General features: G+C 54.5%; 1 long non-coding RNA gene across 1 annotated transcript; it reads left to right on the top strand.

Annotated features, from left to right (window-relative positions):
• Window positions 1-7,194: 7,194 nt before the first annotated feature.
• LOC140598127 (uncharacterized) lies at window positions 7,195-13,515 on the top strand. The gene is made up of 4 exons (XR_012000255.1): window positions 7,195-7,406; window positions 7,969-8,834; window positions 9,017-10,591; window positions 11,330-13,515. It is a non-coding gene; the product is annotated as an uncharacterized lncRNA (long non-coding RNA).
• The last annotated feature ends 1,444 nt before the right edge of the window (window positions 13,516-14,959 follow it).

Here is a 14,959-nt window from a genome sequence, read left to right as displayed (position 1 = left end):
AGGCCTTGAATGCCAGGATAAGGAGCCAGACTTCATCTTGACGGCCATGGGGAGCCAAGCAGGAAAGTAAGTGAGGTGAGGACGACCAGGGACACCTGCCCACCGGGGCCAGCTTTGTGACAGGGCTGCTTCTTCAAATGTTGATGGGAGGTTGGAGGTGGCAGGGTGATGCTTCTCCTCCCCAAACTCAAAGGAAGGCTTTAAAGAATCCAAAGGGAGCCTCCATATAAAATGACTTTTTAAAAGTCAACATTAAAAAAAATTTTTTTTAAAAGTCAACATTTCCGTGATTTTGTAGAAATTAATCAGGAACACATGTGTTCTATTTTTCATAAATTGCAAGAGATCAAAAGGGAAGGAAAAATCTCTTAGGGTAAAAGACAATGTGAGTTCCATCACCAGCTGAAAGGCCCCACACCACTGCCTTCCATCCGGCGCTTCCTTCCACCCAGCATCCCTGTACCCCTGATGGATGTGAACCCCAGGCTGGACATGGGCCACGAAGGGGGCTCAGACACAGCCCATACCTGGGGTGCTCACAGGCAGGCAGAAACACCAGCTATGAGGGGCAGTGGCAGTCGCTGTGACCAATACTGGAAGGGAATGCCCAGGGTTGGGGAAACCCAAGGGAGCCAAGCCAAGTGAGGGAAATAGGACAAGGGACAATTGGAAAAGAGAGAAGATGTGAGCTGGGCACAGATCAGGATTGCCTTGAATGTACTGCTAAAGAATGTGGATTTCCCCATGTGCTTTCCTCTGGTGCTATTTGAGGACTGGGACTTGGGGACAGAAGTGCCAGTCAGCCTCTTACTGTGAGACTTTGCTCCAACCTCGAACCTCAACTGGTCATCTGTAAAATGGGATGATGGTGAGGCCTACTTCCTTCCATCCATCCACCCAGGGGAGCTGTGAGGGGCTGTGGACAGGTGGGCACTCACTTGGGCCTCTCTCACCACAGCCTCATCTCTGCTGGCCTCACCTGGCTTTGTCCTCTGTGGGGGCCACAGCCAGGGGCAGGGAAGGCATGAAAGACAGCAGTCCCTCAGGCTTCCACCCTGCTCTTGCCTAGCATGTCCAAAGGCCCGGGAGTTCTGCAGCAAAGAAGAGGGGCCCGGGCCTCCCAGGATCCTGACGCTCCTGCCTCCAACTGGGGTGGCATGAGGTCAGGTGGCCTGGCCCGAGACTCGGAGCTCCCAAGGCCCCTTATGCTTGGACCTCAGCGTCCAGGTCTAGGGCTCCCTCTCTCCCCCCCAACCCCCACCCGGGGCACCCCCATGCTGAGCTGAGCGGCACCCAGCCTGCCACCCCGCCCGCCCCCGTGGTGGGCACCGCGCCAGCCCTGCGGGCGGGCGGTGAAATAATCCGGCTAGACGGGCTGCCATCTTGGCACGTCCTGAGGCGCCCGGGGCCGCGGGGAGCTTCAAAAGGAAAATTAATGTCTCTTACCAGCAATTAGAGGAAATTATTTAGATAGAAATCTTGTTTTATATCTCCCCATTCTTGTTTTTCAATCCCCAGACTTTGATTTGTTTCTTCTTCAGGGATTCTCAGAAACACACTGAAGCCCGGGCCACGCACCGAGGCCTAATGAGCGCTGGGGAGCACCTGGCGTCGCGGCCTCGCCCGTTGAGGCAGCTTCTGAGGCGCTGTGCCTCCTAAACCCAGCCCTGGGGTCTTCCAGGGCGCCTGGCGGCCCTTTGGCAGCAAGGGCCATGCTCCTGGGGTGGGCAGTCGTGGGTGGGCCTCTGCTCTGGCTGCCTTTCACCCTGCCCCCGGGGGGAAGGGAGGGCAACACCAGGGGCCTAGGCCCAGCCCAGGTCGTGGAGTCTGGGGGTGGCCTGGTGCCAAGGGCAGGCCTGAGGGGCAGGGGACCAAAAGGCAGCCTGGGTGAGGGCCAACAGCCTTCTTCTGTCAGCAGGGGGACCCCCCAGACCTCAACCCTTCAGCATCTCCCCACTGTCTCAGGTGAGGTTCCACCTCCACAGCTCGGTGCTCAGAGCCGTGCAGATCCATCCCCACCAGCTTCCCTGGCAATGCCCCTGCCAGTCAGCCACCCTTCAGCTGCCCACAATGCCCGGATTGTCTCAGACCAGAGCTGCCTCTGTGATCCTGGGTCCCCACACAGCCTGGGCCTGAGATCAATGGCCTTATCTTTCTCTACCTGGCCAATCCGGGCACCTCCTTCCACGTCCTGTCCTGCCTCATCTCCTCAGAGACACAGAGTCAGATTCCTCCTCCCAGAAGAGTTGGTGCTCCCTGAGTTTAGCCCAGACCTCTGCCCTAATCCCATCAAGCTCTTTATGGGCCTAGGAGCTCCACAAAGCCAGGGAGCAGATCTGCTGCATCTCCGGGTCCCCAGTACCGAGTGGACCCAAACAGGCTTCAGCAAGTGACAGTGACTGCCTGAATACATGAATGAATCAGGGGGTAGATGGAGCTTATTGGAAAAGGCAGCAGGAACAGTGTCAAGAGACTAATCTTGACATGTGTCTCAGTCACTTCCTCCCTGTGTGACACAGAGCAAGTCACTTTGCTTTTCTGAGCCTCAATGTTCAATTCTGTAGAATGAGATTAATGGTTCTAGCCCTGCCTGCAAAACAGAGTTAGGAGGATAAAGCAAAATAAAGAAGTTGAGATGCTTTGGAATTATATTAAAGCTATTACCATCCATCTGCCTTCTTCCTTCCATCCACCCATCTCTCCAGTGACCCATCCATTATCAACTCATCCTTCTATCCACCCACCCACCCATCCATCCATTCATCCATCCATCCACTGACCCACCAACCCACCCACCCACTTGTCCCATCATCCATTCATCCATCCATCCATCCATCCATCCATCCATCCATCCATCCATCCAACCTTTCGTCCATTCTCTTAAGAACCACTCACTGAGGCCTCCTATGTGCCAAGCCTATGTTAGGATCTGAGGGACCAAGAGGGGGCTCAGAAGCAAGACCTGCCTCCGGGACCCCTTCCCAGGGAGAAGTCAGCAGCAGCAGCAGAGAGGCATAGGCAGGAGCTGAGGGAGCAAGGAGGAGCTCAAGTCTTGGGATTGCAGCCCCGAAGGGCTGCTGTTTCTTACCACCACTGATGCACCTTCTGCCCTCAAACTCAGCTTGCTTTGGGAATCCTAGGAGACCAGGAACATCTCCACCAGGAGTCCACCCGCAGGGCATGGACATGGAGGTGGAGGTGAGGAGGCAGGAAATCCAGGCACAGAGAGACTAAATCATGACTCCATGACTAGGAAGCTGCTGAACTGGGATGTGGGACCAAAGACACATTCCTAACCTCTACCTTGTACTGACCAGTCAAAAGCCTGTACTCAGGGCCCCCAAGTCAAATGCCCAGCAAAGTGTCAGTCAGTGGCTATTCAGCACCTGCTTACACCCTTCCCCTGATGGGAAGCTCACAACCTGTCCAGGCAGTGAGGGTCCTCCATGGATAGCACTGACTATGAGCTACTCTTCCATGGATGGAGGTCCATGTTGGCTGTGGTCCTGCCCCTGGACTTTGTTTATTCCTGCTGTCGTAGAATGTCTCCATTGAAAACCCGAAGATGGCAGTGGTAGCGCTGAGCTTTCTCTTCCCCAGTCTGGGTCCCCCTCTAGGCTTCCCCAGACTGTCACCTCCCAGCTGTTAGTCTGGCACAGAAGGCTGAGTGCATCATAGAGGCCACAAGAGAGGGGAGGCAGCCCCAGAGAGCCGAGGGAAGAAAGTATATTGTGGCAATAATTTGGGCCTTAACCTTGTTCTTAGCCTTATTCTAGTCCTTCCAAGCATTAATATTTATCAGCCCCAAATCCTATTTAATCACTCAGTCTTCATTGCTGTAAAATGCCTTGATTTTATTTTGGGGAGAGGGTAGCGATGAATCAGTAAAGCCACCAGCCAGCTCTCCTGAGTTTCAGGGCATGTTTACATCTGGGTCCTCTCTCCCCCACGGTCGCCAGCCCACTGCTTTGTTATGCATACCTGCTGGATGTGCATGTGTGCCCACCTGCCCCAGCCTGCTCCAGAGAGTGGGAGGACGGGGTGAAGGCTCACCCAGTGGTGCTGGGACCTGCTCGTGCCAGTTCCAAGAGCTGTGCTAATCTCTCAGTAAGCCAACGTCATGATGACATCTTGGAATCAGCCACAGTGAGAGCATTTATACCTGGGGATTGACAGATGCTACACATTGGGGATCCCCCCCATTTGCCAGCACAATACTGAATCTGCCCCTCATCATTCTCCTTCACAGGGATTCTAGGACATGTTCATTCACTCATGCATTCAATATCTGTTGGGCGCTGCTGTGGGGCATGATAGGATGGAGTACGATGGGCTGGGACTTTGGGACCCTCTCCGTACCAGCTCAGAGGATGGCAGGGCTGCCCTGGGCTATGTGCACAACCCACATTATCTCACAACACCGCGGCCCATTTTATAGATGAGAAAATTGCTAGACTCCACATACTAAGGGAGCAGTTCTTGTCCATCCAGCTCCAGACACTCCAAAATAATAGCGGTGGTGATTTTTGTCTTGTTTGACCTTTGCCACAGCTCCAAGAGGAAGCCATTGATTTGCTCTGTTGGCCACTGAGGAACCCGAAGCTCAGAGAAGCTGACCGATCCACCTTGCAAGTCTGAGTGAGAATGCAGAACTGTCTGTCCAAGCCCCAGGATGGAGATAAAGTGAGCCCTCTGGGGTGAGGGGCCTTCAGTTCTTGTCCACTCGAGACTCCAAGATTGATCCTGGATAAGTTACTTCCCACCACTAAGCCATTCCGCCCTAGCTCTAATCTCCCTCTGAGTCCCAGACTCTGGCAACACTACAACCTGGGCTTTATTCTGTGTACCACAGACCTGGGCCTCATTCTGGAGTGTCCTATGGACCCTGGGACTTAGCCCATCTCAGGTGGACCCTCTGTTTTCTTGTCTGTGAAATTAGACCAACAACAGTTTCTACTTGACATAGTAGGATATTAATGGGATACAGTATTGTACTTCTAATGAGCCCATTGTAGGTGCTCAAAAAATGTTACCTGGCTAGGGGCGTGTCCATGAGCCGCTGGCTGTGGTGTTCATTAGTGTGTCCCCTGAACATTCGAGCATCTGACAATCACTTGAAATCCATAGCCATTCAGCCCATCCACCTGTTGACCTTGACAGGTGTCTGGTGGATTAAAGATGTCCACAGAATACTGGTCCCTTCCTTCAAGAGGTCTACCTCTTCTCCCTTAGAGTCTAGTCTGGTATTGTGACTGCTTAGCCCACAGAACACCATGGAAGAGACACTCTGCTGGGCCCATTCCCAGCCTTTAAGAAGACCAGCAGCTTTTGCTTCCTCTCTCTGAGATACGCTGTCTTGGAATCTAGCCATCTTGTTCCAGAACATGCAGAAAACCACATGCAGGCACTCTAGATGACAATCCCCACTAAGGTTCAGGCTGACATCCAGCATTAGCTGCCAGTTACATCTGGGATGTTCCAGCCCTCTCCAGCCCCCAGGTGGCTGCAGTCCCAACCAAACATTGAACAGGAGTGAAAAAGGAGACCCTCCCAGCTGAGCATGGTTAACTCATAGGATCACAGGATTTAGTAAGATCGTTATTGCTTTATATCACCTAGTTTTGGGGCAGTTTGATGTAGCAACAGTTACTCAAACCTTATGGTATACCTATTTACAAGACACATATGCATTTCTAATTATTTATTTACTAATTTTTAAAAAGATTTTATTTATTCATGAGAGACAGACAGAGGCAGAGACACAGGCAGAGGGAGAAGCAGGCTCCACACAGGGAACCCGACATGGGACTCGATCCAGGGTCTCCAGGATCATGCCCTGGGTTGAAGGCAGCACTAAACCACTGAGCCACCCAGGCTGCCCTTATTTACTAATTTTTTAAAAAGCAACCACTCTAGGGGCACCTGGCTGGCTCAGTCGACAGCGCACGACTGCAGAGTGCAGCTCTTAATCTCAGGGTTGTAAGTTTGAGCCTCATGCTGGGGGTGGAGATTACTTAAAACTAAAATATTAAAAAAAAAGTAACCACTCTCTCTTTTGAACAAGAATCAGAAAACTATGGAAAACAGTCAGCTGCCTGTTTCTGTCTGGCCTGCAAGTTAAGAATGGTTTGGTGACTGGTGCGTGAAGATTACATGAAATTTGAAATTCAGTCTCCATCAGTGAAGTGCAGTTGGAACATGCACATCTTCTCTACACACCAGCCACATTGCTTTGGCACAGGGGAAGACCTGCGTGGTCACAGCCAAGGCCTGACAGCTGCAGAAGCTAAGATTAACTACCTGGCCCTTTGCAGGAAGTTTACCGATCCCTACTACAGAACATTAAATATGTGTCGCCATTCTGAACCTAAATCCCTGAGTAAAAGGATTTGTATGTGTTTCTGGGCATTTATTCACTTAGTCCACTGAGTAAAAACAGCAACAGCAAGAACTCACTGTGGACTTTTTTGCTTATTTATTTATTCATTTGTTTCTTTAAAAGTTTGCAAGTTTTAAGAAGTCTAAAAATGGGCTAATGGTGCAGAACATGTAACAAATTATAGGACAAATGGTAAGATAGCAACCCAGAAGAGATCAAATGGAAACTTTCTGATGGAGGAGGAGAACAAAGATTGGACAGGGAGTCCAGCTGGCCAGGGCAGTCCCTAAAGCCTGCACCCTGCAGCCCACCTCGCCCTACCCCTATCTCCACCGCCCTGCCCTGGGGGGGTTACAACAGCTGTGCCTGTCTTTGTCCCCAGCCAGCTTCCCACCAGTGGCCTTCTAGGCCTTTAGGTAAGTCAGCCCTTCCCCTGGCCCCTTCTTGCAGACATCCTCGCCCGCCCCTTTGCCCTCCCATACTTTTTTTCTGCCTGAAGTCCAGGTGGAGTTTAGAGTCCCCACTCCGTGAGGTCTACCCCCACAGCAAGCCCTCATTCATTCCCTCTGTTCCCGAGGATCTGTGGAGTCCCTCTAAGAGCCCACCTGCGTGTGGTGTTGCTGAGACCCACTTACTTATCCTGCTCCCTGGGCTGGAAGCATCTGAGGGCAGTGATGGGGCCCCAGGGGAGGCATCAGAGTCCTGCAGCCCTTGCTGATATCTAGAAACCCAAGAGTACAGAGCAGGCAATCATTGCATGCCTCTGTGATAAGGCTCCTCCCTTCCCATACGCTGTTCCCCACTCCCCGGGACCAGGGATACAGAGAGATCAGGGCTCTTCACCTGATGGGCACATTCAGGACCAAGTCTGAGCTGCCCCCACCCTCCCCTGGCCTCTGGCAGAGCTTCCGGCCAGGCCGAGTGGCCAAAAGAACCAGCTCCCGTTAACAAGCCGGGTGCTGACAGCCGGGTCCTGGAGAACAAGGAGCCCTTTGAAGGTATAGCGCCGGGCGGGCCGCACTTTCAGGTACATGATCTCACCTCATGGAAACCCAGTGGGCCTGCCAGAGGGCCTCGTAAAGCCTAAAGCCTTCGGTGACCCAGTGTGGAGGACACAAATCATAGGTCCCTAGGCCTCCCAGGTCTGGCCAACACCCCACTCCATGGACAAACGGCCGAGTCCCAATAGGGGCACAGATAGGTGGGACCACAGGGTGCTGGGGCAGATGCAGGGCATCTACCCTGGATGGCAAACCCAGGCCCAACTGGAGCCCAGCCCCCTCAGCTCCCACTCCCCGGGACACAGCAGCCTGTCTGCTCTGGTCAGTCGGCTTTGGCAGAGCTAGCTGGTATCAGGCACACACACACACACACACACACACACACACACCACCTCAGCCTGGTGTCCCTGACACGCTGGGTGTAGCTGGGGGCTGGGGCTGAAGGAATCTGGGTGTTGTCCCCCGTTGGCCTCCTGGTACCTGAGGGGAAGGCAGCTATCAGGGGAGCAGTGGCTTCATCTTGGATGGAATCTTCCAGAACTCCTTAACCTGTAGCTCACGGGAGGCCCACTTTCTGTGAGTTCACAGGACATGGCCTGGGAGCCCAAACTGACCCTGACGAATTCTCAGATGACTGAAGAAGCACTGCCCTCTGTGCTCCTGGCATGGCTTCTTGGCTCTACTTCGAAGATGAGCAGCAGTCTCTGGCTTCTCCAAGTACTTCTCCAAGTACTCCCGTGGCAGGAGGCCAGGACTGGGTGCGCACACCTCTCACTGCGTCCGGCCTCGTGACGTGTCCAGCAGTGGCCTCGGTCATCACTCTGTGGACAACAGCGTGGGCCTTCCATCCATCCCCCACCGGGAGGCTATACCACAGGGCCCATGTGGGTCTCCCAGCCCTTGAGGATGGCTCCTCCACGCCCTCGGGATGACGGCCCAGCTCTGGCTGGAGGCCCAAGGCCCTGCTGCCTGAGCCCGAGGGCTCCTCCCAGCCTCAGGGCCCGTCTCCCGACCACCTGCATAGCTTGGCCTCTCTGCTGCCTCCCAAACCTCCTCCTGCTCTGGCAAGCCTGGCTCACTGGTGTCCACCCCTGGCAGTGAGAGCTGTTCTCTCCTCCAGACCCCCCAGGACTGTACAGCCCATGCCAGGGACTTTTATGGATGCGCCCACTGCTCTCTGGACATGGCTGCTGAGGAACAGAAGCTGGGGGTGAGTCGGCTCTGACTCCCAGGGCCCCGCATGGCCTGGCCGAAGGCAGTGTCCACTAGAGGTTGGCAGAGAGCATGCATTCAAGAAGTCTGCTTCTTGGAAGGCAGCCTGACCACACCCCGGGAGCAGAGAGATGGCCGACTTTGAGGGCAGATGACCCTGCACAGCCTTGGCCTCAGTGTCCTCATCTGTGGAATGGGGATCCTAGCACCCATTTCCCCCCTCATTTTAGCCATTCTTCTAGGTATGTATCTTACTGACGTTTTAACTTGCATTTTTCTCATAAGGAATGTAGTTTGGAGATCCTTTTTGTCACCTCGAGACTTTTGCGGTGGTTATTGTCTTTCCATGAGTGATATGTAGGGTTTTTAATAAGTGTACTCTCGATATGATGTCTGTGTCAAGATCTCTTGTTGCTAATCACAGGTTTCAGAGACATCAACTGTGTGAAACCCACAGCATCGGGCCCAGCAGGAGGGTGCTCAAGAAACATCGGCTTCCCTGCAGCCCTAGATGCCTCCCATCACCTGCCTTTCCGCGTGCACCTCTTTGCCCTATCCTGGTTCATCTGAGATGCCCCTTCCTCCTGGGCCTTTCCCTTACACCCTGAGTCTGCCTCAGGACCCAGGACCAGCCCATCTCCAAGCTGAGCAACCCCAACTTGAACACTCTTTGGGGGCCTGTGTCTTCCATGCCCAGTCGCAGGAAGCAGACCAGAGCTAGGGGCTGGACCCCAAGGCAGGCAATAGGGAGAGCATGGATCCTGGGGTCCTCAGCCCTTCTGCGATCCTCTCTGCCACTTCCTTCCTTTGTGTCCAAAGGCAAGCTGCCATTCTTCTCTGGACCTTGGATTCCTCATCTGTAAAATGGGCTCTCCTGCCTGCCTGGCCCACTTCCCAGGTGGTGACAGCCCTAAACCCCAGGATGGAGGTCCAAGTGCTGGAGACAGCAAAAGCCTACCTAGCATGTGACCCAGGCCCCTCAGTACTTGGTGACAGGGAGCTCACCTCATCACTGACAGGTTTGCATAGAGACAGCCTCCATCCAAGAGTGCCTCCCTGGATGGTAGTCCAGTGAGTGTCCTCAGCCCCCCAACCAGGACCACTCTGGGACCAGCTTGATCTGTCCCCCAAGTCTCCTGAGCTGGACAGATTTCTGGGATGCCTGCTTCCCTTTCTATTTTATCTGGATGTGCTCAAGCTGGCCCGGGCTTCCCAACTTTTACAGCAGACTCCTGTCTGCCGGCAAAAATTTGATGAAGCTTGGGGGTGGGGCAGGAAGGAGAACCAGTAATTACAGAGCTGTTGAGGGCGTTTCTGGGATGGGCACTGCGCTGAGCGGGAGGCCCACATGGAAAGAGGGCAGGCTGGATCAGAATGGTTGCCCCTGGGAACCTGAGCCTCGTGGCCCCATCCTTGTCCCTTCCATCCCCCACCAGGGCAGCTGGGAAGCTTGTTGCTCTCACTGGACGGCCAGACTGCATAGAAAAGGACCTCCCCAGGTGGGGTGTTTGGAGGCCTAGAACTGTGTCCTTGGCTAATGCAACACTCTGATGGGCACTGCGAGGAAGGCAGGAAAGGGTGAGAGAGTTCTAGAGCTGAAAGTAGCTGGAAGGTACAGAGTAACCCCATCTGCAGACCAGGAAACCCAGGATCACAGAGCGGATCACATGACATATGGTGGCAGACATTTCCTCTCGCCACCATCTTGTCCTGGGAGACAACCCCCTCCCTCCAGCAGGTTTCCAAACAGGCAGAAGGGTTAGGATAAGAGCCCTCTGAAGCTGCTTCTCCCTCCACTTGGGTCCCTAGGGCTCAGGCAGTCTCAGTTCACATTCCTGGACACAGGAACCTTGACAAAGGCTGCTTCCCCCTGAACACGGAGCAGACCTTCTGGCCCTGCAGGGACACAGGAGTGTGCAGTGTAAGCATTGTTTCATGGACTGTCTCTGGGTACACAGGAACCATCATGGGCCACCTGCTTGGAACAAGGACATCACTGGTAAGTGAAAACGATGAAGAGCTCCCTGTTGCTGGGCCCTGGGATCCCTTCCATGATTCATCTCTGACCCTTGCACCAAGCCATTGGTGAGGATGGTGAGCACCAAGCATGGGGTGGTACACGCAGATCTCTCTCTCTTTTTTAAGATTTTATTTATTTATTCATGAAAGCCGGGGGGGGGGGGGGAGAGAGAGAGAGAGAGAGGCAGAGACACAGGCAGAGGGAGAAGCAGGCTCCATACAGGGAACCTGACGTGGGACTCGATCCAGGGTCTCCAGGATCATGCCCTGGGCTGAAGGCAGGCGCTAAACTGCTGAGCCACCAGGGCTGCCCAAGTACACGCAGATCTCACAGTTATTAAGTAGCGGAGCTAGGACGTGAACCCAGAGCAACAGCAAAGTCTGGGCTGAAGTCACTGGAGCATACCTCCTTGAGCCAAGGGTTTCAGCTCCATTACCAGGAGTGACTCTAACAGCTATACCTGTTGCCTTGCTTAGCCTAGTGGTAAGAAGCCAGGACTGATGGAGCCAGACTGCCTGGTTCAAATCCCAGCTCTGCCACTTATTGGCTGTGAATCCTGGGGCCAATGTCTTACCCTCTCTGGCCCCAGTTTTTTCATCTGCGAAGTAGGGATGGTGACAGGCTCTCCTTCCCATGGTTGTTGGGAGAGTGATATGTGTGAGTGCCTATAAAGCATAGTGTGAAGCGGCGCTAACTGTATGCTGCTGTCTTTAACAGGATATCGAGATTTGAAGAACTTAAAAAACCTGTCACTCATCCAGAAATCCAGCAGCCAGGACTCACGTTCAGTCTTGTCTGCCCCCAAATTACATGTTTAGCCTTGTGCCCATGGCTGCCCAGAAGACGCCCAGGCCTTGGGGAAGCTGGAACCTGGCACGGCGGCTCGTCCGTCAGTAGATGGCGCTGTGGTGCCACAAGGGCCACCCTCGCGCCAAGAGCTTGTGTTCGCTCCTCAGGTCTTGCACCGACTGGGGTCCTCCCAAGCGCGGGCCATACCGTACAAGAGGAGCTGCCCCGAGGAGGGAGGCACCACTCACCCTGTTTCTCTGAGGAGGAATACTAAGACCCAGAGATATTCAGTCACTGGCCTGAGGACACAGCTGCTATAAGGGGTTGGGGCTCCCCGACACCTGATGTGCCCACTGAGATCCCCAGCCCTGCATTCATGACATCTACCCTACCCTCATGGGCCCCAAGAGGCCACAGTTATTCTCCGGAGCTTGATGGGAACCAGGCATCCCCCTTCTGCCCCCACCATGGCTGGACATTCCAACAAAGCTGAAGCCGCCAGCTTTGAAGTCAGAGCTAAGCCCCAGATTAGGGTGGCTCCAGGCTGGCCTGTCCCTCCCAGCTCCGTCGCCAGGCCCACGCCCACGGTTCCCCCCCAGTCCACTGTCCTCTTGGCACAGAAAGATCTGGGGCCCAGAGAGGGAAAGCCTTGCTTCACGAGACACAGCCCCTCTCCTGAAAACCGTCTCCCTGCTAAGGGGCCCCAGGTCCCCCCACGACCTGCCAGAGGCCTGAAATACCATCTCACAGCCCCGTATCACCACCTAGGAAGTCTCATGTTAATGTGTTGTCCCCCTTCCCAGCCCCACTGACACACGCGCATTAGCACCTATCACCCCAGGAACGCGACTTGGACAGGAATGTGATCTGAATACCTTCGGGATGTGGGGCGGATGGAAGGGAGACAACTGTGGAAGGTCTGGGACAGGAGAGCCCCCTCTCACTGTCAGCTTTGTCATCTGTTCATGGCACCTCCATGACCCTGGAGGGTCCTTCCAGCTCAGCCTGCCTCAGGCTCTGTGATCTTGGTTGGGTCACACCCACATGGAAGCCAGGCAGGTGTGGGAGGGGAGAGACATCCCTGCATACCAGGCAACAGGCTAGGGGCTTTATGTACCCCAATCTTTCTGTCCTGATGAGTGACTCGAGTTCTAAAACTCAGCCAGCAAGCTGGGAGAGCGGGGGCAGAGGGGGCAGGTGGAGTGAGGGCAGTGGGCGCCACCCTGGGTGGGCTTTAGGAGAACAAACATGCAGAGTGCCCCCGGAGACAACAAATCAGTGGGACTGAGCTGGCGCCTGAATCATCCAGGGAGTTTGGCTTCAAGACAATGAACTCCGAGCCTACGCGAGTGCCCGGCAACAACCTCTCGTGGCTGAGAGCCCGTCTGTCGGTCTGTCAGCAAGCAGTCACACTCCCTTGGCCCTGCCCTACTGGAAGGAGCCTTTTTGTTCAAGCTAACACTTTCAGCATAGGGGTTCCAGAACTCGTGTTCCAGAGAGTTCTAGAACATCTGCTTTCCGAATAGCCTCTCACAGTCTCTTCTCCAGAATTCACCTCTTCCTAAACCTCAGGGTTTCCGACCCCCACATTTATTATTTTTGTCCTTAAATATTGTCTATTGTCCTTAAATTGACTCACGTACACAGATTTCTTCTGAAGAAAGCTTTTCCTAAAAACCTCACTACCAAAAATGAGAAGCTAGTTCCACACACCATAAATAGGAGGTGACCATAAAAATACAGAGGGTGAACAAAACCATATTGCTCAAGTCTGGCTGGCTGCTGTGGCTGAAGAATCCTCTTGGCCTGGAGTCTGCGTCCTGATGGTTAAGAAGGGCAATGGGCTGGTCAGAGCCCCACTAACATCAAACCAAGCCGCTCCACTTGATATAATCAAGAGTGGACTTCTCTGGAAGAAGACTCCCTTTTTCTATCTTCCACCTGGAGGCCTGTCATCATCTTTGTCTGCATTTCCCCTACCCATTCTTCAGGTTATCACCTCCTCCGGGAAGCCTTCCAGGCTGGATTGGTCCTTTCTCAGTTGCACAGGCCTTCCCTGATTTTGCACTTGTCACCCTGGGTTATTAAATTGCATTTGTGAAAAAAAAAAAAAATTGCATTTGTGTTCATGTCACTCCCAATGACACAGAAGTGTCCCTGCTTCTAGGACACAACTTTACCCTGGCCTATAGCGGTGGCCTACTGCCTCCTCACCTGCCCCTTGCCCATCCATCCCTCCACCACCTTGAGTCCTTCTTGCCTTATGATGTCATTATTGGCCTTGGTGTCTGTCTCTCTTTCCCTGGACGTGGGCTCAACGGGGGCCTGGGTGATATCTGCCGGTCTACCACCGCATCCCTAAGCCTGGCCTGCATGAAGCAAGGAGCTATCCTGTGAGGATAGCACTGCCATGATCTTCATTTTCCAGATAGGGAAACTGAGTCACAGCAAGGTAAGCGACTTGCCCAGGGTCACCCACGCAGAAGTGGCAAAGTCGGATACAAACTCAGGCATCTGGGCTGTGGAGTCAGCCAAGGTTACCACAACCTGCGTCCTGTGCAGGGCTTTTCTTTACCTTTGTCAGGTGAGACTTGAAGGCTTTATGTGTGAGACACACAGACATGACACTTGGGGTCCCCAGAGGCCCAGACTGACCCACAGCCAGATTAAAATCTTGGTCCAGCCCAAGGCTCAGCTCACAGCGGGGAATGGGGTAGGTTTTCCCACCAAGCAGACTCCGGCTGCTGGGGCAGCCTAGAGAACCTCACCGCCTGCCTTCACCGCGGCCTCCGAGGCCTGAAATGCCAGCGGGATGTTTCATTCGGCTGAGGGCTAGTGTCCCTGGACTGAGGCCCCCAAGGGCCCCCCCACCTCCACCCCAGCCACTTGCTGGCTGTGAAAAAGGTGCAGAGTCACCCCCCGGGTTGCCACAGAGACGGCCAGCGGAGGCAGAGCCCGGCAGGGCCCCCCCAACAGCCGTGGGCCGGCCGGAGGGGCTCCCCCTCTCCCGCGGTCAGCAGAGGCTCCCCGGGAGAGTCCCCGCCCAGCCGGCTCCAAGCCCCTGGGGTCCGTCCTGGAAAGACCTTCAAAGGACTTGGCCATTCCTGAGTGAGCGCCAGGAGGGAATCTGCTCTCAGAGTCAATTTAGCCAGCCGCACGGGTGGAAGGAATTTGCCGTTTCTCTTAACAGCGACCCCCTCGTGATTTATACGGGGGCCACTGTCCGAAGGCTCCGGCTGACGGATCACAGTGGAAAATCAGATGCCAAGACCCAGGCGGCTCCCTGGGCTAATTACCTTCAATGAGACCCAGCTGGCTGGGGGAGCTGGCGGGGCCAGGGTAGGGCCAGATCCCTGCACCCAGCTCCTTGGGGATTGGAGGGCCTGCTGTGGCTGTGCCTGGGCTTGTTGCCCGTCACCTACTGGGCTCAGGCTGGGGCCACCAAGAATTCCAGGAGAGCCAGTCTGACCAGCTCTCAGGTGAGAACGGGTCACCTTTCATACAGCACAGCTAGCAGGCCCAGGGAAGCCCACGGCCTCAGGGTTTCCTGCTGCCCAG

Source organism: Vulpes vulpes, chromosome 3 (assembly GCF_048418805.1).
Source record: "Vulpes vulpes isolate BD-2025 chromosome 3, VulVul3, whole genome shotgun sequence".
Lineage (NCBI taxonomy): Eukaryota > Metazoa > Chordata > Mammalia > Carnivora > Canidae > Vulpes > Vulpes vulpes.
Note: the sequence above shows the minus strand (reverse complement) of the source record. Positions and strands in the feature narration are given on the sequence as shown.